Genomic DNA, 27,140 nt, shown 5'->3' on the forward strand with positions numbered 1-27,140 from the left:
ACACAGAAGTCATTATATATATATATATATATATATATATATATATATATATATATATATATATATACACACACACACACACACTCACACACAGGTTGTATTAAAACTATTTTACATCTCTATTTCAAAAAATATATCTACTAGATGAATTATAAAACATCTCCAAGATTAAACTATTAAACTATTTAAAGGGAAAAAACTACAGTTTACCCATTGGAATTAAAATTCCAAATTTTAGTTGTATTTTTTGTTGACTACCTTTGTTTTACTGTTTAACAAAAAGAAACTATTTTAGGTCCAAAAATTTTTTACTCAACATTTAATTTCCAAAATAATATAGAATTAATCTAAATCATATAGCAAAGAATTCTGAAAAGTTAATGCACAATGTGTCACATAATCTTTAATAATATGCACAGTACCATCTTGTATATTGGTTTCTTTTATGCTATCAAAATCAGGTATATTGTGAACTATAGTTTTTTTCAGTAAAGAAGATATGTGATGTCCATCCATTTCTTTTTCTTTGGTTATTACCTGTTCTTTTAAATTATCTTTGTCCTCATTTGAGTCAGTAGAACCTTTCTGTTTAATAAAAGCAGGTTCCATTTTTGCTTCAGTTTGCTTTGATTTTCCATATAGCATTTGAGAAACATGAAGAATCTTGTTGAAATCCTGCAACTGAACCACAAGTATCTACTTCTAGTGCTTTAACTGCTATAGATGAATCAGAATCAGTTGTAGAGGTGGTAAAATGATCTACATTTTCTATTTCAGTTAGAGAACATTCTTCATTGATTTTTTTTCCTTTCCTTGAAGCTGATTAGGATTAGTACATTCTTGTAACTCTTCGTGAATTTGAATCTTCTCATCAGTAACCTGAAGAACTTCAATTAATGGTGGGGACAGTGACATTTTCTGTGTGAATGGAGAGCACAGGACCTTTTCAAGAAACTCATTAACATTTTCTTCATTAAGAAACAACTTTTCTTTCAAATAATCTTTGTTTAAACCATAGTACCACTCTCGCCAACCTCCATGGCTCTGTGGAGATTTGGCCAGTACTATCACTGCATTGTTTAAAGAAACACTGATCTCGGGTTCTTTGGTACTTAATTTATTTTCTGGAGCAAACTGCAAGAAGAAGGAATAAACCAAGTCTTGTGTGAAGAAGCCCAGTTTGTTCCAGAGGGGGTTCAGATTCCACTGAAGACTTTGAGGCTGAATGTGTGGCACTTGAATTAGCAAAGTCAAGGATTCTTCATCCTGATTACACTGCATAGGAGGACCCAAAGGTTCCCTGCTCTAGTTCTGGGGCCATTCATTGCTGGATCAGAAGTCTCGCCAGCCGGGGCCTCCGGGTCCTCGCGTTTCTCTATACTGATATCTCCTCATGCAATCCCTCTTCCTACAGGAGACTCCTGGTCAAGGGCCAGGGATGAAGTACTAGGGGAGCATATGCCACCATCCCCAGGTGAGCTCCAAGTTCCTGGGGATGACTCCTCCTCTAGGCCTGGCGGCAACACCGAATGCCTACCCAAACCTCGCTCTTCCGGCTGGAGTTCAATCTCCTCCCCAGCGCGTGCTGACAGAGACTCCACGCCACCTCGAGGGCACCTGGGATGGCGATCCCAATGTCTATGGGGGCCTGCTTTCCCCACACTCCCAGTAGGTTTTATCTTGGGCTACTTTCTATTTCTAGGGAATAAGTACAGTATTCATAAATTAGGGGTGGGGAAAAGGAAGATAGCTGTAATTATGCCAACAGGAGTATCTTATACTTTATCAGATAATATACACCTTAAATTTTAAAAAAAACTAAAACAAGAGAAAAAGGCCATCGTATAAATATATGGGTTAATTCACTAAAAGGATATAAGAATTGTAAATATATAGGCACCCAAAATTAGTGATTCTAAGCATTAAAAACAGGTATTAATAGATCTGAAAGGTGATAGGCTGCAATGCAATGATAGTAGGGGACTTTGATATACCACTTTCAATTATGGACAGATCACACAGAAAGAAAAATATAAGAAAATTTTCTATATAAAGTGCATTTTAGAACAGAACAGTTAATTTAACAGCACCTGAATACATAGTCATTTAAAATACCCCTAAATCATTTTGAAGTACAGATTACATGTTAGGACACAAAACAAGAAATAATCAATTTAAAAAAAACTGAAATGATTGCTGCAGTCTGGCCTGGCACAATTCAAGAGCCACTTATCAAGCAGAAACCAACTTTATTTTTAGAACACATGCCAGACCACATGAGCTCTTAAGGAATTCCCTCACAGCCCAACTGCCACCACATCTTCCCACAAGCCTCTCAACCCTCCCACTCCTCCTGCTCTTGAGGCCAATTGGCTGGTTTGCATGGGCGCAGCCAAATAAAGCCCCCCCAATGAGCAGCTCCATGGTCTGAAAGGGCACGAAACAGCCCAATAGCATCACAGCAGAGGAGCCAATCAGCTGGAAACTAGAAGTTTGCTGGGGCCGCTGTGAGCCAATCATCAGCTGGCAGCTGGAAGTTTGCTGGGGCCCCTTCGGCTGTGGCTCTCAACAAATAATATTGATTATCTTTTCTGAGTAAATGATATTGAAAATAGAGATTGATAAAAGAAAGGGGCTTGGAAAATTCACAATTAAGTGTAAATTAAACACTATGCTCCAGAATAAAGAAAAAAATAAAAGTAAAAATCGAAAATATGTTTAAACAAGCAAAACTGGAAACATGGTATTCTAAAACATGGGATATAGTGTGATTACTTTGTAAAGGAAAATTACTAACAAGAAGTACCTATACCAAAAATAAGTGCCAGGCATGGGTGGTGCAGTAGTGCAGTGGTCCTCTCCTAAAATTCCAGAAGCTCAGAAGGCTGAGGCAGGAGAATCACAAGTTTAAAGCTAGCCCTATGCAACTGATATCCTGATTCAATTTAAAAAAAAATAACAAAAAAGGGCTCGGAATGTCACTTAGTACCTAAATGTTCCTGAGTTCAATCCCTTGTAGCAAGGAAGGAAAAAAGGAATATCCCAAATAACCTAATGGTATACTTAAAGAAAAAAGAAGAGAGAAAGTGATAAATATCAAGAGTAGAAATTAATGATAACAACTAGAAAAAAGCATACAATATAAATGAAATTGAAATAATTTTGTAAAAATTGACAAAGCTTTAGCAAAAGTTACAAAAGAGAAGACACAAATAAGTGAAATTATAAATGAAAAGGAGACTTTACAACTGATACTGCAGACATAAAAAAGTATCACAAGATACTACTATGAATATTATACCCCCCCAAAATTAGAAAACAATACATGTTTCAAGAGATGCACAGGGACCATCCCATTTCATGGCAGTGCTAATCCAGTGGATTGAGGTGATTTCCGCACTCCTTTCTATTGCCTCCTGCCCACAAGGTGCAGTAGGAAGCTTTCAGCTAATCAAATCACAAAACTTACTTTATTCGCCTGTGTCTATTACAGCTTCCCTCTGTGAACTTGAGAAAATCAGTCTGTTCCCTATTTTGTAGTTGTTCACTCCTTCATAATCATTGATAAATGTGATTTTTAATGGAGGCTGAAATTGTCCACACAGTTCTGAGATCCTCAGAGAGATGTAGTTAAATAAAAATATGTGGTACATGTTAGTGTCCAGCATAGACATACTAATGAAAAGAAAGCTAAATGGGAAATGAAAGTGCCATGGACATTAGGGAGAGTTATTACAAATTCCATATGTCCCTTTTAAAGTTTAGATTAAGCCTGAGTCTTATTATTGAAAGTGCCTAATCCACTCAATCACATAAACTCTGGAGAGACTCTGACAGTACTGGGTCTCTTGGTTCCTTTTTCTTTCTCTAGATACCCTCAAATTTCATTTAGGTTTTTCACACACAAAAAAAAAAATAATGTGTAGTTCAATGCCTCTCTCTTTTCCATATATTTCACCCTCAAATATAAACTCTCTTCTTAGTTTAAACATTTTATATTAGTAATGATGGATTCACTCACTGTGATATTTCACAATTATTGTTCCTATGAGAAAATGTATTATAAAATCAAGATTCTAGTCTCTTTTTAGAAGCAAAAAAGGTGTCAGTTGACACAAGGCTGTAAGACAAACTAATGGGCATGCATGCATGGTTGCTCACATATGTGTACCCACATACACTCAGTGCCATACACACATAAACATGTTTACACACACCCCACTCCCAGTTAGATGCCTATATATATTGAGCTTAAAGAAAACCTCAGCTAGCAGTCAGACTTTGATATCTTTTTATTTGCTTATGCTTTCAGAGTCGGTGTTGTTTTTATCTTCACTCCTTCCAGGTAATGAAAGAGATACTCACAATTTGTTAATGACATAAAAGCCCACCCCTTGCAAAGCCTTAATATCTGAACAGGGAACTGAACTTTTTACACAGCAAAATATACAAGGAGAAATGACTATCAGTGGGGGAAACCTCTCTGTCAGAGGGAGTTTCAGATCATTTCAATGTTTATATTTGCAACTCAAGCATATTGACCTAGCAATGCAAATAGATGTACACTAGGAAATGCAGAAAAAAATATTTGCACAGAATTGGGAAAGATTTTCTTGTGATCTGAGAAATGAAAATGCAGTTTTCTATATTTGGTAAACTGTAATGTTATTAAGAAACAAACGTTATGTAAAAAAGAAGATAAGCAGAAATTGATTTGAATATTATTCCAGGGCAAAATAAATAATCACAATGCATTCAACCTTTATTAATATATTCTAAGGGATATTAATAAATGTGTCATTAAAGAAAGTAGGAGGCCTTAGAGAAGAAAGGAAAAATTCTGAGTTAAAGTTGAACAGATATCTTAAAGATATCCCAAATCTTTAAAGGTTAATATATATTTTGAATCTCTAAATAGAATTAGAGTATACAATATCTTTTCAACTTTTTAAACCTAGAAATTGAGGTAGTAAGAGTTCTGAGGAATACATATATAACTGGATGTTTTCCCAATTAATTTAAACTTAGAGTTAATCTGAATTGCACATTTCATTCTACATATTCCTAGGATGGTCAGTGTTGAAACCTGATTATTTTTTAAACACATGAATAAAATATTATAAAAATGCACATAAAGAAGAGTTTTGCTATGGTTGGATGAGTGTTCTCCAAAGGTCCATAAGTAAATCTGATATACGCAGATCCCATTTCTCAGTCTCTGTTAGATTGGTAGGCACATGCTCCTACCATGATGTGCTGCCATGAATAGAGGTCCATATTAATGGACTTGAACTCCCAGAACTATAGGTCAAAATAAACCTTATTTTCCTTCATAAGTAGTGTCTCAGGTATTTTTGTATGCTGACAGAAATCTTACAAATACACCACTATTCTGTATTTCAGTCCCTAAAAACTAGATCTCCATTGCTGAGCATTGCAGGTTTCTTACCAGACTTAATACTGGCTAGATAGTTCTTTAAAGAGGCATTACTAGGTGGTCTCATAATATACTGATGAAGTTGCCATGATCTAGATCCAGGAACTTGACTTTGTCTTGGCCAATATCATGATATCAACTTTTAAATTTCACTAATTTACAATGCCAAATAAAATTATATTAGTCTGTAGTATTAACTCTTCTCTTTATAGATTAATCTATCTGGGATTGATTTAAAATCAGGAGTTTTTTTGGTGGGCATGAAGTGAAGCTCAAAGAGCTAGCAATATGACCTACATTATGCATGGCATCATATCAGACTCTTAGAGCCTTATCCATTCAACTGCAAAGGGGACTCTATTTCCAGGAGTTCTTCAGTATTTTGGCTAAAAACCTCATTTGAGCTAAATCCATGCTTGTAGTTATGACAATGCAGTTTACTCTGCAGCACCAGGAAGAGAAAGGATGTTGTACATAGATTTCACCTGAGCTACACCCTTGTGTATAGTTTAGAGGAACCTATTATTACTCCCTATAATATTTCATAATTTCATTTTATCCCCACATTCTGAGAATATATTACTATCATATCTTCTTACTTGGTACCATAGAACCTGGTAAATTCAAACTTGCTTAAAACTGCTAATTAACCCATGAGACTCTCTCTCTCTCTCTCTCTCTCTCTCTCTCTCTCTCTCTCTGTGTGTGTGTGTGTGTGTGTGTGTTTTCTAGATGTACAGGAACAACCTATATTTGTTAGGATTTTTTCCATCCACTGTCAAGAGGGGAAAGGATGACATATGCTGGAAAGATTAAACCTTTGGGACTACTCCACAACTAATGATAAAAAAAAAAAACCTGCAGCCTCCTCATTCACAGATGTGACAACTCTGAAGTTTATTTTATGTATCCCAGGGGTAACTTGCTTATTAATTGTATCATATATTGACTTCTCCACTGGTATGCTTGGGATTGATCCCCAAACAAGATACTAGCATGTCTAACACTACTTGGGTCTCAAGAGTTGCATGGGAACACAGCCTCAGCCAACATGTAACTAATAAATATCCAGTTACAAATCTTGCCTAGACTCATAAATGTTTGCCTTTTCCCAATATCTCAGTTTGTTTTAAATTATTTTCATTATTTATGCCTGGACTTGTATAACTCTGCAGAAACTCAATTTGCTCATATAGTATTGATCAATCCATAACATACAGGGGCTACTCTATCTTTCTTGGAAAAAAATCATATTTATCTCAAATGAGTTAAATTAACAACTATGGTTTGCTCCACATATAGAACTCATTGCTTGTGGCATAAAGGAAGGAAAGCTAAATGAAAGAATTCCCAACAGCTTGCAGATTGAACTCAAATCTCCATTCCTTTTTGCCCTTTGCCTTAACTTGGATCAAGTTATTCATTTCTTTTTTCAGATTACACTGCAGTTTCAATAGAATATAATTTCATGGTAGATTAATTTGCAATTGTTGAATCTGGGCAAAGGTAAAAAATAATTACAGCATTGAATGACTCAGGCACCCACCTTGGACGACCACAGCTCTGTTTACTCATTAGAAAGTTGCATTTGTACTTTCTAAAAAACTGTAAATCTAAAATTTTAACTTCTATGATTCTGTCAAAAATTGTGCACAGTTATTTTGTTAAATTTATATAGATTATTACTATTAAAACCACAGGGACAGATTTGAGTCCCAATCCTAGAAGCTAAAATATGCAAGGTTATTTGCATATGTTTGCATTTGGAAATTACATATGTGCTAATTTTAGGCTAATGATGTTTTGAAAACTACAAGATTTAGGTCAGGACAGATCTTCAGAGAGAGTGTATTTCTATTTTATTTTTTGCTTTAAACTTAAACATCTGAATTGTGAATTTTATTGCAATGATTTCTAACATTGACATGAGAGAACATAGTAAAGTTACATTCTGATTTAAAAGAATTGATAATTTTATTGAATTACCATTCTTTATTGGAGAATAACATTTAAAAAGTGCTGTCTGCCATTGACCAAGAGAGACTTTGACATTTTACTTTGCAAGCTTCAATCTTCCCTTAGAAAATGAAAGATCAACTTTGAACTTGATATTTTCCTCATAGTCTGTAAGTAGAATATGGGTAAGTAAAGGATGGCTTCAAGGAAACATTTAATGACCTGAGAAAGAATTCTTGCAATTAAATTCTAAATGAAGCTCACCTTTAGGCCAGTCTGACACCTGATGGAATGTCCAGGGGCCTTGCTGTCCACTGCTTTCAGTGGTGTTGTGTTGGAATTTAAGTGTGCAGAGTTTAGCTCCCTCAGCCTGACACTTTGCAAAGAGCTGTGGCTGTGATTTAGGTCAGCTGAGGCAAACCTTAGCTAGGAGGAGGAAAAGTTCTCTTCCCCTTATCGCAAGCCACAAGTTCTGCATGGTTTGGCCTAGAGGAAGAATCTTCCTGCATACTGGACCTGGGAACAGTACATTTGGGGATTAGATAATGTCTACAAAGAACTTTGGGAGGGTACTTATCAAATGAACAGGAACAATCTGAATTTAGCTCTGTGTACCCGCTGAGACATGATATTTGGGCAATGTAGATGAAATGTTACTGAAGAATTGCTTGCTTTGTTAGAAGAAGAATATAAAAGGAAATTGCAAATAAACCTCAGCATGCAGTTGCAATTGCTGCCTTGGCTCTGCATCCCTGTGTCCCGGTGATTTCGAAACCCTTACCCAGGGACCCGAACGCACTAGACTTTCACAGTGTTGCAGTCCAAGAAGGCATTCTGGATACTATTATGTCAAGTTTACCTAACTTCTCTCAGCAAGTACCAGTTTCTCCTATTTTGTTTTCTCAATTATTCAAAGATTTTATCTTTATTTCACTATCTTGCAGTAAAATTACCTTTGCTCTTCTTTAGGAACATCTGCCTGTGTTCCAAGTCCTTTTGGTATATAAAATGCCATTGATAAAGCTATTTTACTGTATAGTTCTGGATACAGAAAATAAATGATTCTGAAAACATACTCAATAATGAAAAGCAATCAGTATTCTAACAGATTTTCTTAATTTTGTTTCAGATAAACATGAGACTCCCATGGACTATTTCCCTCACTGTTTTGTATGCTATAGAAACATTTCAAAGAAGGAACGAATTCATATGCTTGGCACTCCTAAGTCCCAGATTAAATAGCAGATCATTTTATACAGAATAATTATTATATGTATATTTTTTCAGACTATTTCCTGGATGCTACTCATAATTATCTTGCTAATTTAAGCTTCTCAATATCTGTCATATCTTGAATTTTGTCATCAGGTGATTATCAGAGATGTGTCTTTCTTTAATTGATTTTTACATTTGCTTTACCTTCTCAGGGTTTAAATTCCTGCATATAGCAAAAATTAGGTGCCTGATAAAAACAAAGTTGTACTTACTGAGCACTTTTATTTGCAGATATTGTACTAAGTGTTTTTCACATTTTATCTTACCTAATTGTTGTACCTGAGAAGTCTGTATTTGATAACCACATTTTACAAATCTAAAAATTAAGGTCTCAATTAAGGATTCTTGACCAAGGCTGCATAGCTAATTTCTGTACAACCCAAATTAATATCAAATACAATGATCTAAATAGGGAATCTCATCCAGTTTCTCAATTCATCCAGAGCAAATAATTTAATGGAATATACTTGGAAAATATTAATAAACTAGAAATAAACCAGCTGTCATGATCCTCTCAAAGCTTACAGATGGCACCCTTCCACCATATAAATACACATGAACAACAAAGATTTGAATATGCTCCAGTGTCAATTAAAAGAAAAGACAGAAAGAAGAACCCAACATGAGATTTCAAATTTGAAATCATATTTATCTTTCCCTCACAAATACCTTTTCTTTCTACAAACTGGTGTCAACTAGGGTGCTTGTTGACTATTTTCTTTTTGTTTTACACTATATTGCAGGTCATGTTTGTCAAACATTTTCATTTACCTCTTATGTAACTGAAATGATCAAATGAATAATTTGTTCTTCACTGGCATATCAGGACATATGGGGATATACCACAAATGTTTCCCAGATGTGCTGCCAAAGTTTAAGCAACATGTAAAATGTAGTTTGCATTTAACTAAAGATACATATGGTCACTGCAATGTCTGTCAGAAAGGAAATGGAGTAAAAAGGGTTTCTACAGTTTGCACTGGAGCAGTTTAGGACTTGATGAAAGGAAGAAGTAAAAAATGGTTGGTGTGTTTTCAAGCCAGCTTCAAAGTAACATAGAAGGATTACTTAGTAAATTCTGATATTTGACAATTGAGTATTTAAGAAGGTATTTATCTGCAATCATCAGTGATTCATAAGTAGAGACCCAGTATTAGAGCAGCCACTGCTCTAATTCAATGATGATTGAGGTGCTTCTATAGGTTTTGGGATGTGGTTATACTGTTGATGTTGTATGTGGCAATCACCATCACGGGTGGTGATTCTAATCCCAAAAGCCCAAAAACTACTTAAATAGGCTAACTACTTTTTATTTTATATATACAGCTGACTCTAGAAAAAATTATCTTCCATCCTTTTCCTACAGGTGACTTTAATATTTTAAAAAACAGTCCTCTGAGGCTGCTGCCACTGTTTCCATGTTCCTATTATCTTGCCACACTTAAATCTGACCTGTTGATTAGTAATCCTCCATTGTCATACTAGTTTCTGATGATATCTCAACAGGCAGAACCATTAACTTTTTGGAATAATTGACTACTGGTAGTAGTCTGTTAGCATTAGTAAAACCTAACTATATGAGCTCTATAAGTTTCATAATTAATTCTAATTTGCCACTTAGACAACACAGTCAATTTGGTTTTGTGTGCATTGATTCAAAGAAGCTTAGTATCTAAGCTAAAAAAAGATAAAAAGATCAATCCATAAATGAATACATATATTCCCCTATAGTTGGAGAAAAAGTTGATCAATCTTTAGGCCATTATGAAGAAACTCTGTTTCTACAAATTATTAAGTGTTGTAATACTGAACAATATTTTCTCAAATATTTGGAAAGAATATGATCACTTTTTGAAACATAAAAAAATCATGAAGCATATGCATGCACCCATCCTTTTAAAAAAATCACATTTGACACTTTTATATGACTGCCTTTCACCTATCTTCATAGATATTTCTCTTTCATTCTTTTTTTTATGAAATGCAGAACTTCTCTCCAAATGTGAGTCTATATTTTTCTATAAGTATAATGTTGTTCTTAGCCAAAAGTATAGAATTATATTTCTATGGCTCATGTCCCAATCCTCCTGGTTTCTTTCAGTAAATTTGCTAATTGCATATTTTAGCAATCCATTTTCTTATCTTGGCCTTTGTGACACATTTTACTAGATATTACATTTCTTGTGTTTACGTTTTATTTACATGAAACTAAAGTGTGAGTTGGTTGACTCATTGCATTTTGTATACACGGTGCATAATAAATGCTGAAGTGAAGATTATCTTTTCTTGGCGCAAAACTTAAAACATGTGTTTCTTTGCCAGATCTGCTTTGACAAAAAAGAGAAACATAAAATGTTGAGCAGCATATGGTTTGGCAATCTTTCTATAATCCAATCTTCTTAGCAAAGTGAGATTATATCCCTTGCCTCTTTTTGTTATATATACCTTATTACTATTAAATTTTGACAAGTAAGAGCAAAGAAAACCCCATTTCAATTATTGAATTTAATAAAAGTGTGAGGTGTGATGCCTGTTTGTGTGTGTATATTATGGTTACCACATGATTTTGAACTTTGATACAATATGCTATATATGGCATATAATAAAAATACAGAATTATTCTTAAAAATATAGGAAAGAGAAACAATCAAAAGAAGAAAACAAAAATACAATCCCAAATCTTAAAATATTAGTATATTTTTTCAAAACACCACTGTTCTTAAGCTAAATTCTTTTCCATAATATAGATTTCTGTTTGTTCTTGCCTCAGTACTTTTGCTATTTCAAGTTTATAATGTGTCAATACCTAATATACAGATATCCATGTTACTCTATCTACTTCCCCACCCCACTGCCCATTGCTTTAAATTGAATTGCATTATATCTCTAGAAGACTCATGTAAAAAATTTTGTGCTATCATCCAACACAGAAAAAATTTCTACCTATGTATTTTCTGTTGCTTTGACTTCCCATTCAAAAAAAAAAATCCAGATTATACAGACCTTCTTCTGAGAGAAGCACCCACCATTATGTTTTTTTTATGTTTGCTGACTTGCTTATTATGATCTATGCATCTTGTTCAATGACACTCCGCTACCCCACCAATCTAGGAGCTGTTAGTGTCTCCTCACCTTCTAGTGCAGGCACCACTCACCTTCTCAGCTATAAGAAATAAGCCTCCTAAACCTAGAAAGAAAGAACAAAGAAAGGGAAGGAATTGAGAAATACAGGAAAGGAGGAAAAAATTAGGCTGGGAGGGAGGGAGGCAGGAAGAAAGAGGGATTTCTTCTAATATCGTCTCCATTCCAGTTTTAGGTTTTCAACCCACCCCAACCCATCACCAGCACATATAACTTAACCAAAGAATCTTTCTAGCCTAGAAAGAGACTTAGTCTGACAGATGGCAGCAGAATGGTCTCTGAAATCATAGCTGTAATTCCGAGAGAAAACAGGAAGGTTTGCACTCTGTATTGTCTGCATTCAGACTCCACTCTAGTTTGATCAATAATTACAATGATGCTGTTATTTTTAATGTTTATTTTTAGTTGTAATTGGACACAATACCTTTATTTAATTTATTCATTTTTATGTGGTGCTGAGGATTGAACCCAGGCCCTCCCACATGATAGGCAATGTTACTTAAAGTCTTTGTCACCACATTAAAATGCACAAAATTCTATTTTCTAAGGTTATCAGTGTAGGTAAAATGTGAAGAATAAACTTGCAAAATCAAATAATTTATCTCTCAAAAGCTTCTGAAGAAATAATCTAGATTTTTTCATTATAATATAGTTTTGGTTTGAAAAAAAAGCATTATCCTGATGAAAAAAATTCTAAGATCTAATACTTCCTTTCTGTGAAATGTTTTTTTTTTTTTTTTTTTTTTTTTTATCAAAAGCCTTAAAATAAGATAAAGGCCACTTGTCTGTTATTGTATTTTTTCCTCATTTTTATATTGGTGCATTATAGTTGTACATATTGGTGGGATTTGTTACAAATCCATACATGGACATACATCTTTAAATGTCTTACTGAGCATTGTTTGAAAGACACATTCAAAAACTCAGTTCTTTCAGTGATATGTTTTTGACACACTTACTGTTTATTATTTTATTAGGACCAGAAAACTATTAAGTTATATATTTTCATCCACTAAAGATGCATATTTTTCTCTCTGGAAAAAAGAGATTGTTTTATTGCTATATATTATATTAATCAAATTTGTCTCTAACTTAGCAATATGATTCAGCATCCTTTCGTGATGGATAATAAAAACTACTGTTTTAAAGTTCTCAAACTATTGTACCATTTTGCTAGTTTACTTTTCTAATAGCTAAAAATCTTTGACATAGTTTCAGATTTTAATATTTATTCTTTAATTGTAGTTGGACACAATACCTTTATTTTATTTATTCATTTTTATGTAGTGCTGAGGATTGAAGACAGGGCCTCGCATGTGCTAGGCAAGCATTCTACTGCTAGGCCACAACTCAGCCCTTATTTTCAGTTTTTTATTTGTATGAGATTCACTTTTTAAATTTTTGAAATTATATTTAGTATTTATATTTTAGTTTTCATGTGTGTCTACATGCACAAAATGACTAAATGAGGTTATTCAAGCAGTATTAATAAAATAATTCTATGTTGGTTTTAATTCTAAAAGGGTATACATGTAAGTATGTATGCATAAATGTACATGTATATTTATATGTTAAGAATATTAATACCTTTTATTAAAAGCCTACACAACAATTAATTTCTGAAATGTATTTGCTGAAAAAATATTAAACAAAATAAAACATATAGTAGTCATTCACTATGTAAAAAAGTGGTTTCTGATTATTTCTGGCTTTACAAATGTAAATGTGACATCATTGTATAAACTTAATGGATAGCTTAATTTTCTTTGAAAATATGGACCTCAGTAACAAATATAATTGAGAAGAAATTAATGTTTCAAATATAAATTTATTTTTATGGCCCATTTAGTTCTATAACAGGGTCTTAGGAACATTTTTATTTAAACTAAAATTACTAACAAGTAATCTTAGTTCAGGATTTTTTAACATTAATAGAGAATATAAATGGCCTTAGGATGTATATTTCATATTTATTCCATTGTTTAAATTATCATCAAATATCCCAATAATCAAAGTTCTGTTGGCATGGAAACTGGTATAAATATACTGGTTAAATGTACTAGCTCTTCATCAGTTTTTCCTACACACAATAAAAATTCTTCAGCATTTGCTTGTTCACAATCTTTCTAGTTTATGGCAGTATGCTATTTAAAAGGTAAGTTGATCCACATGTGAAATATTAGCCAAACAGATTTTAATAATAGATATTTGAACTTCAAATTTGGTATGCCTATTTTATAAAAACAGAGTTATATTGATATTGTAGTAGTGGAATAATGTTGGAGAACCTGATTCTAGACCAGCACTGTCTAATATGGTAGACACTGGCCACATGTGGATCCATGTATACAAGACCAAATTAATTAAAATTAAATAAAATTCATAATGTAGTTCCCCTTGGTACTAGCTACATATCTAATGCTCAATATCCTTATATTGTTTCTGGGTATGATGTTAGACAATGTAGTTATAGAAGATTTTATTCACTATGGAAAATTCCACTGGACAGTTCAGGTCTAGACTTCTGACATGTAGCATGTTTCTTTCTCTTTTCAAATGTTAAAGATAAATTTAATCTGATCTATCTTAAACAGTATGAGATTGGACTAATAAGAATGCAAACTACATATTCTTAATGTATTGAGCAGGAAATTACTATATGAATTACACATTTATCTCTGTACTAAGTACACAAAAATTATGTACTTATTCTTAGATTAAAATGTATAGAATAAAATTCATTCATTCATGAGACTTCTTAAAATTGTTTCAATTGTGAATGATAACCATTTTAATATTAATTAAAATTAATAAATATTCAAAAAAGAGACACTCACAGTAATACATTTTAGATTAATTCAGAATTCACTTATTACTAACGCCCCCCCACCAAAAAAATTAGAATATGGATAATTTATCCAATGACATCTTTTTTTTTTGCATACTGCACTTTTTTTTTCTAATTTTCTTAAATATATGAATAATTTTCATTAATGGACAAAAGTTGGTTATCCTTACTTAACTAACGACTACACAAACCACCACCAGAGATATAACTGCAAGAATAAAAGTCAAAATCAGCTGTTGTTCCAGGCATATTTTTACCTATTCATTTCTAATCATAGTCAGGTGAATTAAACTGAAAATAATTGCCATAAAGTAATTTAATTTAAAACATTTCAATATTTAAAAAAGGAAAAATAAATGATCTGTTATTTCCCATCTAGGCATTTCACATGACATCACTCCCGAAGCTTAATCATGTTTTAATCCTTTTGTAAATCAAGTTATGTTTCATTCATTTTAATGGAATGAATGTAAAAACCCCATAGAATGCATGAACAAATCATCTTTTGTATAAATTTATGGACTTATTGTTTGATATTTAATAATAGGGATTTGCATTAAAAGTAATACAACTTTCAAAAAATTGTTTTTAAGCAAATTTAAGCAATCAACACAAAGTTCTGTGCCACTTCATTGAAAAACCATGGGAAGACAGAGAAGTTACTGATATGCTTTCATAAAAGAGGTAAGCCCACATTACATGTGAAGGCAAAGTTAACTTGGGTACTGAGCTTGAGATTCTGATTATACAAATGTTATTTTAGGAGACAAGATACATGATGAAATGACAATAAATTTTATTTAAATCTCATATGTATCTCATACACACATGATCTCTCATATTAAGAGAGCTTAACCAAATAGTATTAAAGCCAATTATTTTAAAAAGGGGAAAATATAAACCAAAATTACAATATATATTTTTCATTAAATTATACCAACTTAAAAACTGCTTCACATTTCAAATCATAGATGAAATAAGGAAAGTTCATAATATTGTCTAACTACAGTAATCAAAAAATTAAGTTTTAGGTCTGAGAAAATGATTTTATTTCTTGTAAAATACATCAATTCTAATCATCTTGCATTAAATGCACTGTGATTTTTAACCATATGTTTGAAACAAAACAAAAATATATTACCTAGAAAGATTTAGTGCTAGTATAAAAGACTGGTTAACCATAAGAAGATTTGTCAGTATAATTAACTACATTACACGGCTGAGGGAAAAAAGAAAAATGTGTTTTCATTTCAGAAGATATTTAGAAAAAGTTTATGATATAATAGACACTAAATTTGATTTAAAAAATAAAATCTTGGTAAACAAAAAATATATGGTTATCATTCTAACCTTATGAAATATATTAAGAAAAAAACATACAGTAAATATCATGTGAATGGTGACATTTTAGATGTAGTACTAACAAAGCAAGAGCAAGATAATTGTGACTGTTAGGTTCAGTCCTGAACAAAATTGTACTGGAAATCCTTGCAATAAAACAAGATAAGAAATAAGGGCACAAGAAAAAGAACAAAAAAGCCAAAAATATTTGGTTTTGTTTAGTAACAAGAAAGGAGACAAAATTTCTAGGACAAAAGATGAATACACAAAAATTAATAGCTTCCCAGTAAGGAGTGGAAGCTAATCAGAAAAAAAAATTGTAACAACAGGAACCAAAAAAATTAATAAGCAGGACTTTCATTGTGAGGTTTAAAAACATTGTTGAAGGACATATAAGAAAACCTGATGTCAACATGCCCTAAGTTCACGAATGGGGTGAACTTAATTATAACTAATTACCCACTAACTGTTCTGGAAAATTAATGCAATTCAAATGAAAATCCCACAGGATTTTATATGCAACCAGACAGCATATATTATTTAGTGGTTTAAAGACAGACAAAGAATCAAAAGAAAAAAATATTAAGTCCATAAAGACCCACAAAAACTAAAATCTTGTCACCTGACCAAATTAATAACTGTCACATGGAAGAAAAGAAATGTAAGCACCTTCTTCATAACAAAATTAAATTTTCAGTGCTAAAAGAATCTAAAATGTGAAAACTCTTAGATGATCTCATGAAAAGGAAAAAAATCTTAAGCCTCATGACAGAAATATTAATACATACCTTCACCTATACTTCTCAATAACTTTTGTAGACAGATATTTAAAATTACAGAATTAGTTTGAAAAGTCAAAAATAGATTTTTGCTGAGTAGTATCTATAATCAGAAGTTTTCTATTCATTGAGAATTATTTTAATAGGATATTCAAGCAGACTCTTTTCTTAGTATCTGTATTTTCTACACAGAGCCTGGCATGAGAAGCTTAATACATGTCTCCTGAATCAACATTGGAATGCTTAAATAACTATCAATTATCATTTATCAAAACTGCAGATGTGAAAGAAACAGGGGTAAAGCTGAAACAACATTGCCCTTATGATTTACCCTGGAAATTGCTTTTATGAATAAACTACAGATAACAACTTGTTTACTTGTCATTTGTCTCTTTCTCTTAAAATTGAAAGGCAGAATGTGAAAATGCAGCCCTTTCTTGGCAGTATAATGTAGCTGGCTTCCTAATTAATTACTTCAGAAGCTGAAGAAGCTTTCAGTAAATTCATCTTCTTTATGACTTTTTGTCAGTATGTATTGACCTTTTAACATTCAAAACACTTCCTATAATTTCTGCGTCAGTAACAGTACATGATATGCCACCATTCTTAGTAGAATCAATATTCCCTTCCATCTCTTTTTCATTAAGTTTACTGACTAGATATGAAGAGCATTGTTCCTCAACATTGTAAGGAGGTTACACCTCTCTGCAACCCCAGACCAAAATTATATCAGACTACACTTAAAGGAATGACTATCTGAGTAATTCCATGAACCAAAGCGACAACAACCAAAAATCTTTTTAAAAGAAAATCTTATTTGTCTTTCAATTCATATGATTAAAAACAACATATAGGCCAGTGTTTCTCAATGAAGGAGGGAGGAGTGAAAGACATTTTGCTGACCTTCACACATATGCGTTTAGCTATGTCTAGAGACATTTTTCACTATAGCAATTGTGGAGGGGCACACAATTACTTTCATCTCTTGGAATGCTTCTAAACATTTTATAACTCACAGGACAGTTCTGTACATCAAAGATATTCTCAGGAAAAAAAGGTCAACAGTGCTAAAGTTGAGATACCTTGATGTAGAGAAACTGAGTGCCTAATAAAATGTTTCTCAATCAATTTTATATTTTAAACAATTCCCTGGTCCTCTCTGCTTAATTCCATGTAGTGATGTTAGCAATACAAAAACACAGTAAGATTATTAATTACAAATAACTCTTCCATGGCTACCAAATAGAGTTCCCGTGGTGTCCTCACATCCATCACTTAATGTTAAGTGTTTAAGGCAGATAAGCAGATATTGGCTTTTAAGTTTATAAGACTATTATATAGAAAAGATTTGATTTTATATAAGCTCATGTAAAAACAATGATTTATTAATTCTGCTTAAAACAGTTGTTATTTGGATCAATATGAAGTTTAGAATATAATGAATCCTGTCTCAATTCTCCCATTTCATCAACACTACAAAGTTATTCTGGGGAAAGATTATATTCATCAATTTTCTTTCTAAAAATAAAATATATTTTTTCTTTCTACAATATTAAATCTGCATATCTCTGCCAAGACACTCCTATCCACTGGACAAATGCTATTTTCAAAACAATGTGACTCCCCCCGTCCCAGAACACAAAAGTAATCTTTCACAAAACTGGCGATGCATCAGTCAACTGTTCTTGCTCACAGAAAACAATTACTTTTTTGAACAGCCATTAGGTTACAGATAGAGGCATCCCTGTATCATTTTGCTGAAACAATTGTAAACATGGTCAAACTGGACATACATAGACTATGGCATTTCTTTGCATTGTTGTTTTAAGACAAATGAGGAAAACATTTTAAGCATGTTGCATGTTCACAAAATGATGCCAACATTGTAATTGTGCCTCAGAATTTCCATATTTTAACAAGTATTCTAAGAGAAATATATATAAATGATATGAGCACACAATTCACAAACATGAAATATTAATGGTTAACAAAAATGGTTAAACTTCATCAGTATTACAGAATATGCAAATTAAAACAAAGACTCTACACCTATAAAATGATCAGAGCAGAGTAGAAGATATTCTTTCAAGTTTCTAGTGCAGAAATATATTAAGTCCCTACTGTCTACATGGAATGTTCATACAAATGAATATTTGAAAAGAAAATTTTAAAACCACCTAATGAACAAATCTTTTATTTTTATTTTTATAGCAAATATCATGACATTGAAGGATTTTATACGACATTCATATCCTGGTAGATGGGCTACAGCGAGAGTGCTCTGTCAATCTGGTTCAAATATATTTTCTAGTTATGTAGAAGTTTAATTTGTTAGAGATTCTATAAAGAATGGTGTGTTCTTAGAATTTACTATAGAAAATTAACTTGTCACATAGAAAGAAGAATATCTCCTCTTAATTGCATTTGAGTTAAAAGCCCAAATAATATCACAATGCCCAAAATGAATTCTTCCTGTTTCGGGCATTGGGAGATTATTGGGAAGAATTTGTTTTGGGCATTGGGAGATTATTTGGGCTTTGAACTCAAATGCAATTAAGCACTTTACTACTTAAAAAAATGAGGAGTTGTCCCGGTAAAATATAAAATGTACATTTCATTTTCTTTGGTTCTATCACTGCAAACCCCAATTCATGTTATACAAAAAGGCAGGTAAGGTCAAATTTCATTGAGAAGAATTAGGAAACTAAATTTTATTGCTTTTTGAAATTATTAGTTCCAAAAATACAGGGAAACATAACTTTTCTTAGTAGAGGCTGTGTATACCAACTCATGCATTGGCACATTAGCTTCTAGCTCACACCAAACAAATGAATCAGAGAATAGTAAAAATGCAAAAGTATAAGAACAATATCTTGACCTTTTTTTTTATTTGTTTACCAATTGGTTTCTCAGTGCAACCTTTTGCTTGCCACCATTTCCTTACAGAGGTTAAGTCTAAAAATGTATTCTAATAACACAATTTCACTAAGAATAGGGTCTCTTGAGCTAGTGTCTAAAGTATTATACAAAAGTTTTAAGCTTCCAGGTTAATATAATTATCACACCTGAAAGTTACTACCAGTGCTTTGGTATACAAAAAGAGCAAAAAAACAAAAGCCAGGAATGGTTTAACAATACTACAACATAGGTGGGTTAATCAGTGCACTCACTCATGCGTTCCACCACCTATCCCCCAAGAAAATAAAATACATAATTCTCACACTCACAATTTAAAAAGAAAATCAAGAAAAAAGGTTTTCTTCAAAGAATTACTTCCCCTTCATTTGTTTTTCTGCTCTGAAAGAGAGAATTATCTGCTAGCAACAGCACTTGCTAAATGAAGCATTTCTTGAGATAAAGTTGCATGGTAGGGGAGAAGAAATTTTGCCACCTGTTTGATAGTCATTAGAATTTGAGTGCTAAATCTTTCACGGTATTTATTTCCACCCTTGAGAAATTAATTAAAGACTTGAGATGGTAAAAATCATTTCCATTGTTTTCCAGATAGATTCAAATTATGCATACAACATTGAATTCTAAGGATGTTAATAACTTTTCTACTGTCCTTCATCACCCCACCCAAACAAAACTTGAATGTTAGACCACAAGAATTTGTACAAACACACACACACACACTCAACTTCTGTTATGAAGAACTAGGAAAATATTTTAAATAAAAATCAGACATAGAATTTCCAACTCCTGAAATGAATTAACATCTATAAAATAAACTTGTCATGTTAATTGAAAAAAATGAAAAAAATCTTAGTTTAATTAATTCTGTATAAACACATTCTGTATAAACACACCTGCTAGGTAACTGTGGTTGACAAGATTTGGTTATGATTACAAATTTCATAAACATTATGGAATAGCTTTACATATTATGATTATATTTATAGCTTTGACTATAAAATGATTGATTGTAGATCACTCCCTTGCTCAAAACTATGCAATGGCTCACTCAACTCTAAACAACAATCAAATCCTGCACTCTTAGATTCAAAGTTTCTTTTCCAAGCTCTCTTTCACTGATTCCACATTTCAACAAAGGATTCAAAAGAAATATATATTTAGTAATTAGAGAATAAGCAAAAATACAAATTAATATTTCAATGTAATAATTTTTTCTTTAAAGTACATTGCTTATACATATTCACAGCTATAACTTTTTGACTATTGCTAACCAAGTTATGTGGAAAAGCTATTTTATTTAAATATTTTAATAGAAAGGAAATTCATTTCATGTAAATCTGTTAATCTTATAATTTAACTGCATTGAGGCACTTTAAGTATAAAAACTTCAAACACAAGTAAATGTGGATGATTTTTTGAGTACTAATTTTAAATACATTTCTCCTAAACCCTATTCAGGTTTCTTTTTCTCCTAGTCAGTCATTCTTTTTATCAAATTCCTTACATCAAACACAGTATCCTTTAACTGCAAGCATACTAGCTCCAAGATATAAATTTGTCTCAAATAGTTTTCTCTGTTATGATAAAAGATGTGAAAATAACTCAAATAACTCCTAACTTTAAGATTAATTGCAATCTTCCAGCAGATTATAATATTATTTTCTTTATCGAATTACCATTGGTGCACCATAACTAAGTATTTTTATGACTGGTGAACTACTTCCAATGAAACTACTTCCAGTTTGTTCTTGCATCTGAGTATTTATCAGCAATAATGAATATAATCTAAATTTTGTATCCATTCTTTAATAGGAGAGATACCCTAAATTGCTCTTTAGTAAGATTGTGATAATATATATATATATATATATATATATATATATCCAATACTATTAAGTGAATAGATATAAACAATGCTACAGACTTAAAAATTAGCCTCTCTAAATTCACTCATACATTGAACATTCATACAGTACCTGCTACATGCCAGGAATTGCATTTAGAAACAAGAAAAAAAAAAAACCAGCAATCAGGATACTTGCTTCTAAGATATCATCATCAAATAAATAATTACTTTCCAAAGGATTAACTGATATATTAAGATAACATTATCTACCAACAAATATCATGTTGTATAATTCATATAAACAATAATAATGATTAATTGCAAACTTTGTTCAGAGTCCATAAGGGTATAAGTTCATATTTAGCATGTAAACACCAAAGTTTTTAAAAAGTCACACATTTTTCTTACTATAATATTAAAGGATTATTTTCTTCTGGATCAGGCTATCTGTAAGTCTGCATCAACAATCAATAATTGATGAAATGGTATTATTTAAAATGAAATATAAACTAAGATTGGGTTGAATCATCAAATAAAAATATACCTAAGTGGAGGAAAACTGATTAGGCATTTCAAAGTACATGATACACCCAAAAGAGTGATTTCTAAGGTGCCTTTGAGCTCTTGGATTCAAAGAGCTCTTAACAAGATAATTATGCTCTTTTTAAGATTTCAAGGTCTTATCTCATTGATTGGTGAAACACTCTATATTTTTGAAACCAGAAAAATGAAAATTATACAAGGAACCTTGGAAATAATGATTAAGAATCATTTAAAATTTTTGAAACACCTTCAGTGAGAGATTTAAATGTGGGAAAGAAGAAGAGAGGGGAGAGACAGAGGGAGAGCATAAGCATTAGTTCAGCACAACTGTCCACATACCCTAGACTCAGCTTGCCACTTCATCCATCATTCTCCTCACATTTGGTTCTTAAACTTTTGGTACTCAATAATACAGGATTTGAACTTTTTGTAGTCGTAATCAAGCCCTAGGACTTCCCATGATAAGAAACAGTGTCTAGAGAGGTAGGCAACTCGATCTGAGTTAAGAAATTTCCTACATTCAGAGAAATGCCACTTTTCAGGCTAGAGTCACTTCCTGGTGAATCAGGTTTAAAAGCTCAGAAACAGTAGCATACTTGCTCATCACTTGTTATTTTACAGCTTGTATTTCATTCAACAATAACTGAGTAACAACCCAAATTTTAATATTCTGCCCATTCATCTGCCAAAGACAAAGTATTGAAGGGCATTATCAAGGCCAACAACCACATAATTGTTTACCACTGTTACCTAGTTCTATAATATTTTTAAGATTATTGAATTTCTTTCATTTTCAAATTAAAATAAATTTATTTTTAAGCTGACACATATGAAGATTTTCAAGATGTTCACAACAATGTGTGCCATTTCAGAGACATGTGAGGACATTCCAGTGGTAAACTATTATTTTATTGTGGCCTTTGTTTCTTTTAAATTATTTATTGGTGCAATTCATTCTGCCACACTCATACTTTCATAATTTGATCAATCTCATTCCAGAATATACCTGATTTCCTTGCTCTCCCCTACTGATATCACTTCTATCATTATTATTTAAATTAATGCAATATATCTATATCTATATATTTATCTATATATCTATCTATATCTATATCTATCTATATCTATATCAATATATATATTTTATATATACATATACACACACACGTGTGTGTGTGTGTGTGTACATGCAGGATTCACTGTAGTACATTTACACAAATCAAGCATAATTTGTTAGATTTGTTCACTAGTATGTCCCCATATGTTCTCCTTCTCCTCCCTCTCAAGCAACTTCATCTATTGGTTTCCCTTCTATTTTTCTTTTTGAATTCCTTTTTACCTCTCTCTAGCTTCTTCATAAAAGAAAATATTCAACACTTGACTTTCTGAGTCTGGCTTATTTTGCTTAGCATTATGTTCTCCAGTTCCATTAATTTGCCAACAAATGCCTTGATTTCATTCTTCTTTATGGCTGAGTAGAATTCTCTTGTTTATATATACCACATTTTTTTATCCATTCTTATGTTTATGGGCACCTGAGCTGGTTCCATAACTTGACTATTGTAATGTACATAGCATAAATATTCTATCTGATTTTGAACTGTTTTAAACAAACTGAAACTGTTTTAAGATAGAAACATAGAAACATAGATTCCTTCAATTTTTCTTTTTTCAGTACAGGAGAGTGAACTGAGGGGCACTCTATCATTGAGCTATGTCCCCATTACCACCATCCATCTTTATTTTGACACAGGGACTCACTAAGTTGCTGAGGTAGGCCTTAAACTTGTGATCCTATTGTGACAGCCTCCTGAGTAACTAGGATAAGTGTGTGACACAACACCCAGCTGAGTCATTTAACTGTTGAATACAATTAACACTAACTTATATTATGCACTCAGTTTTGTAGTTTTGACAGTTCTGATGTCAATGGAGTAATTTTGAATACTTCTATTTTTTACATCAAATTTTATTAAGAAAAAATTCCATTATTCTATTAAAAATGCGGCAATACTCCTTATTAACTTAAAAACACTTGAATCTACAAATTTTCATAAAACAACCTACATCTGAAGAAAGCAAAGAAATATCAAAATTTTAATGTCTAGCATCTTAGTTTTTACTAATTTCGGCATTTATGTGATCATGCAAAAATTAATATACTTCCTGGGAACAGTGATGCATGCCTTTACTCCCAGTAATTCAGGAGGCTGAGGCAAGATTATTATAAATTCAAAGCCAGCCTCAGCCACTTAGCAAGTCCCTAAGCAATTCAGAAATACACAGTCTCAAAGTATAAAATAAAAAGGTCTGGGGATGTGGCTCAAGGTTTAAGTGCCCCTGGCTTCAATTCCTGATACTCCTCCTGCACGCCCCCCCCAAAAAAAAAGTAAAAGTGTTGGGGGAGTACCATTAAAATAGAAGAGACATCAGTAGTGTAGAGGAAAGGGATTGTACTTATGTGTAAATAGGGAGAAGATTTATTTTATAGAGTTTTGGGATAACATCATGCAAGTTGCTTATCACTTTTACAGCTTCACTCAATAAATACTATTATATTTAACTGAGCTAAACCAGTACATTTTTACCTTGGGAATAAATATGTCTCATATAAAATTGAGAGTATCTGATATACAATATAAATTAAAGTTATAAACTGGTTTTGTTTATTTTTCCCTTATTGAAGGATTTTTTTTCACTTCTCAATCAATAGTTTAAGAAGCACTCTCAAAACAAGTTGGATATTTTTTTCTTACCATATGATAAATGCAAAAAAAATGGATAAAAATAATAGGTACTTTCATCATAGCGTGTTATTCTAGTAAAAAAAAAATTCAGTGTAAGTGGAAACAATATCATTTTATTTTAAACTAAGATTTCATCCTGATGAGTAATCTGAGACCAAATTATTGCTTTTTGGAAAGCAATATGTGTATCCTTATATGATATTAAACATCTAAATAATAAATTTTTCCCTGTCCAACATGAAGGATGGCATTCTATTCTCCTTGATCAAAAGAATACCATTAAGTTTAAGCATAAACTTCATTTTCCATGTTGCATGATATGCACTTTGAAATTCGGTACCTATCTCCTTCTTATTTCTCCTCATTTATTCCAGATATGTTTTGCTTCTGTAATGTTTTCATTGCCCTTGTATCCATCATCAATACTAAAATTACAGTAAACAAAAATTTTATTTAACCTATTTGTCTTGGTTCTGAATATTCACAACCGTAAAATAAACAATTTAATCGTTTATGAATAAAGATAGTGTGGAAGATGAAGAACAGTATTTCTGCATGAATACAAATCTATATGTCTAATACTCACAAGAGTTATGCCTGACATATAATAGTGAGTAACAGCTAAACATTTTAAACTTAATATAAGCTGAGTGCAGTGGCATGTACTTCTAATCCCTGCAGTTCCAGAGGCTGAGGCAGAAAGATCTTGAGTTCAAAGCCAGCCTCAGCAAAAGTGAGACACTAAGCAATTCTGTCTCTAAATAAAATATAAGATAGGGCTGGGGATGTGGCTCAGTGTTTGAGTGCCCCTGAGTAGTTCATTCACTGGTGTGTTCTCTCTCTCTCTCTCTCTCTCTCTCTCTCTCTCTCTCTCTCTCTCTATATATATATATATATATATATATATATATATATAAACAATCTCCCTAATTCACATTAAAACTAATATTTAGAAATAATACAATGCAAACAATGCAACATCTCTCTCTCTCTCTCTCTCTCTCTCTCTCTCTATATATATATATATATATATATATATATATATATATTGCATTATTTGCATTGTATTGTTTCTAAATATTAGTTTTAATGTGAATTAGGGAGATTGTTTTTAATATAAATTAACAATTCTGGTTCAATGAGTAGAACATTTTCCTGCTATTTTTACCCTACTCTGAAATTACTAGGGACCTCCACATTGAGAGTAAGGGATGGATGCAGAGCTCTGCTGCCCCTCCTGGGGCACTATGAGGAGCCCATTACAGAAGGAGGAAAAGGTCCATCATCCCCACCATGTTGATAGGTATGACCTAGATCTGGCTACTGTTAGACCAAACACCATTTACTTCAATAGTGAGGAAATGGTAATAAGAATTAAGAAGAAGTTATTGTACATGATATCCTAAGTGATGAATAATTACTTGCTATATATAGGTACAGGATATTTGTATGTCAATTTGATTTACTATGTAATCTTTTGGTACTAATAATGTTGAATTTAGAAAGTAAAAACAGATACTTCTCAATGGCCCACAGTGTTCACCCTCTGATGTCAGAGTCCTGTGATATTTCTTCCCCAGTGCACTAGAGTTAGTTGTCCTAGGTTTTGAGTTGAAGACATTTGTATTCTTGGTACTTTGTTTCATCCTCCCTCTCTTTCTCTATTTTGCATTATGGCTTTGTCTCAATGTTTCTGTTTATTTGTCTTCCTGCTCATCAAGTCTACTGCTTTCACTGCTAAAGCTATGAAAATTCTAACTTCTCATTTGGAGTTCTCACTAGTGAATTCTTAGGATATGGCTTTTCCACAAATATATATTGTCTGTGGCTCCTGCTTTGGTAAGAGTGCCACTCATTTTACCCCAGCTTGGCTCCAGTCATTTCTTCTCCTTCTCCAAACTTGTCTTCCAGCTCTTTAATGTCTTAACCAAGGGGCAAATTCCATAGGAAATAGTATTTTAAGATGCGTTTTGAAATTGTGGTATTTATACACAATGCAATGTTACTCAAGTATAAAGAAGAATGAAATTGTGATATTTTCCAGGAAAAGAATGGAACTGGAGACTGTCGTGCTAAATGAAATAAGCCAATCCCAAAGGCAAAGGCCAAGTGTTCTCTCTGATAAGCAGATGCTAATACATAAGGAGAGGGGAGGGAAAAATAGAAATACTTTGGATTACACAAAGGGGAATGAAGGGAAGTGAGCAGGGATAAGAATGGGAAAAAAATAGAATGACTTGGACATCACATTCCTATGTTCACATATGAATAGACAACCAGTGTAACTCCATATCATGTACAACCACATGAA

General features: G+C 32.4%; 1 pseudogene; it reads right to left on the bottom strand.

Annotated features, from left to right (window-relative positions):
• Positions 1 to 342: 342 nt before the first annotated feature.
• On the bottom strand, positions 343 to 8,408 carry LOC144249346 (protein kintoun pseudogene; annotated as a pseudogene).
• Between the last annotated feature and the right edge of the window lie 18,732 nt (positions 8,409 to 27,140).

Source organism: Urocitellus parryii, chromosome 11 (genome assembly GCF_045843805.1).
Source record: "Urocitellus parryii isolate mUroPar1 chromosome 11, mUroPar1.hap1, whole genome shotgun sequence".
Classification (NCBI taxonomy): Eukaryota; Metazoa; Chordata; class Mammalia; order Rodentia; family Sciuridae; genus Urocitellus; species Urocitellus parryii.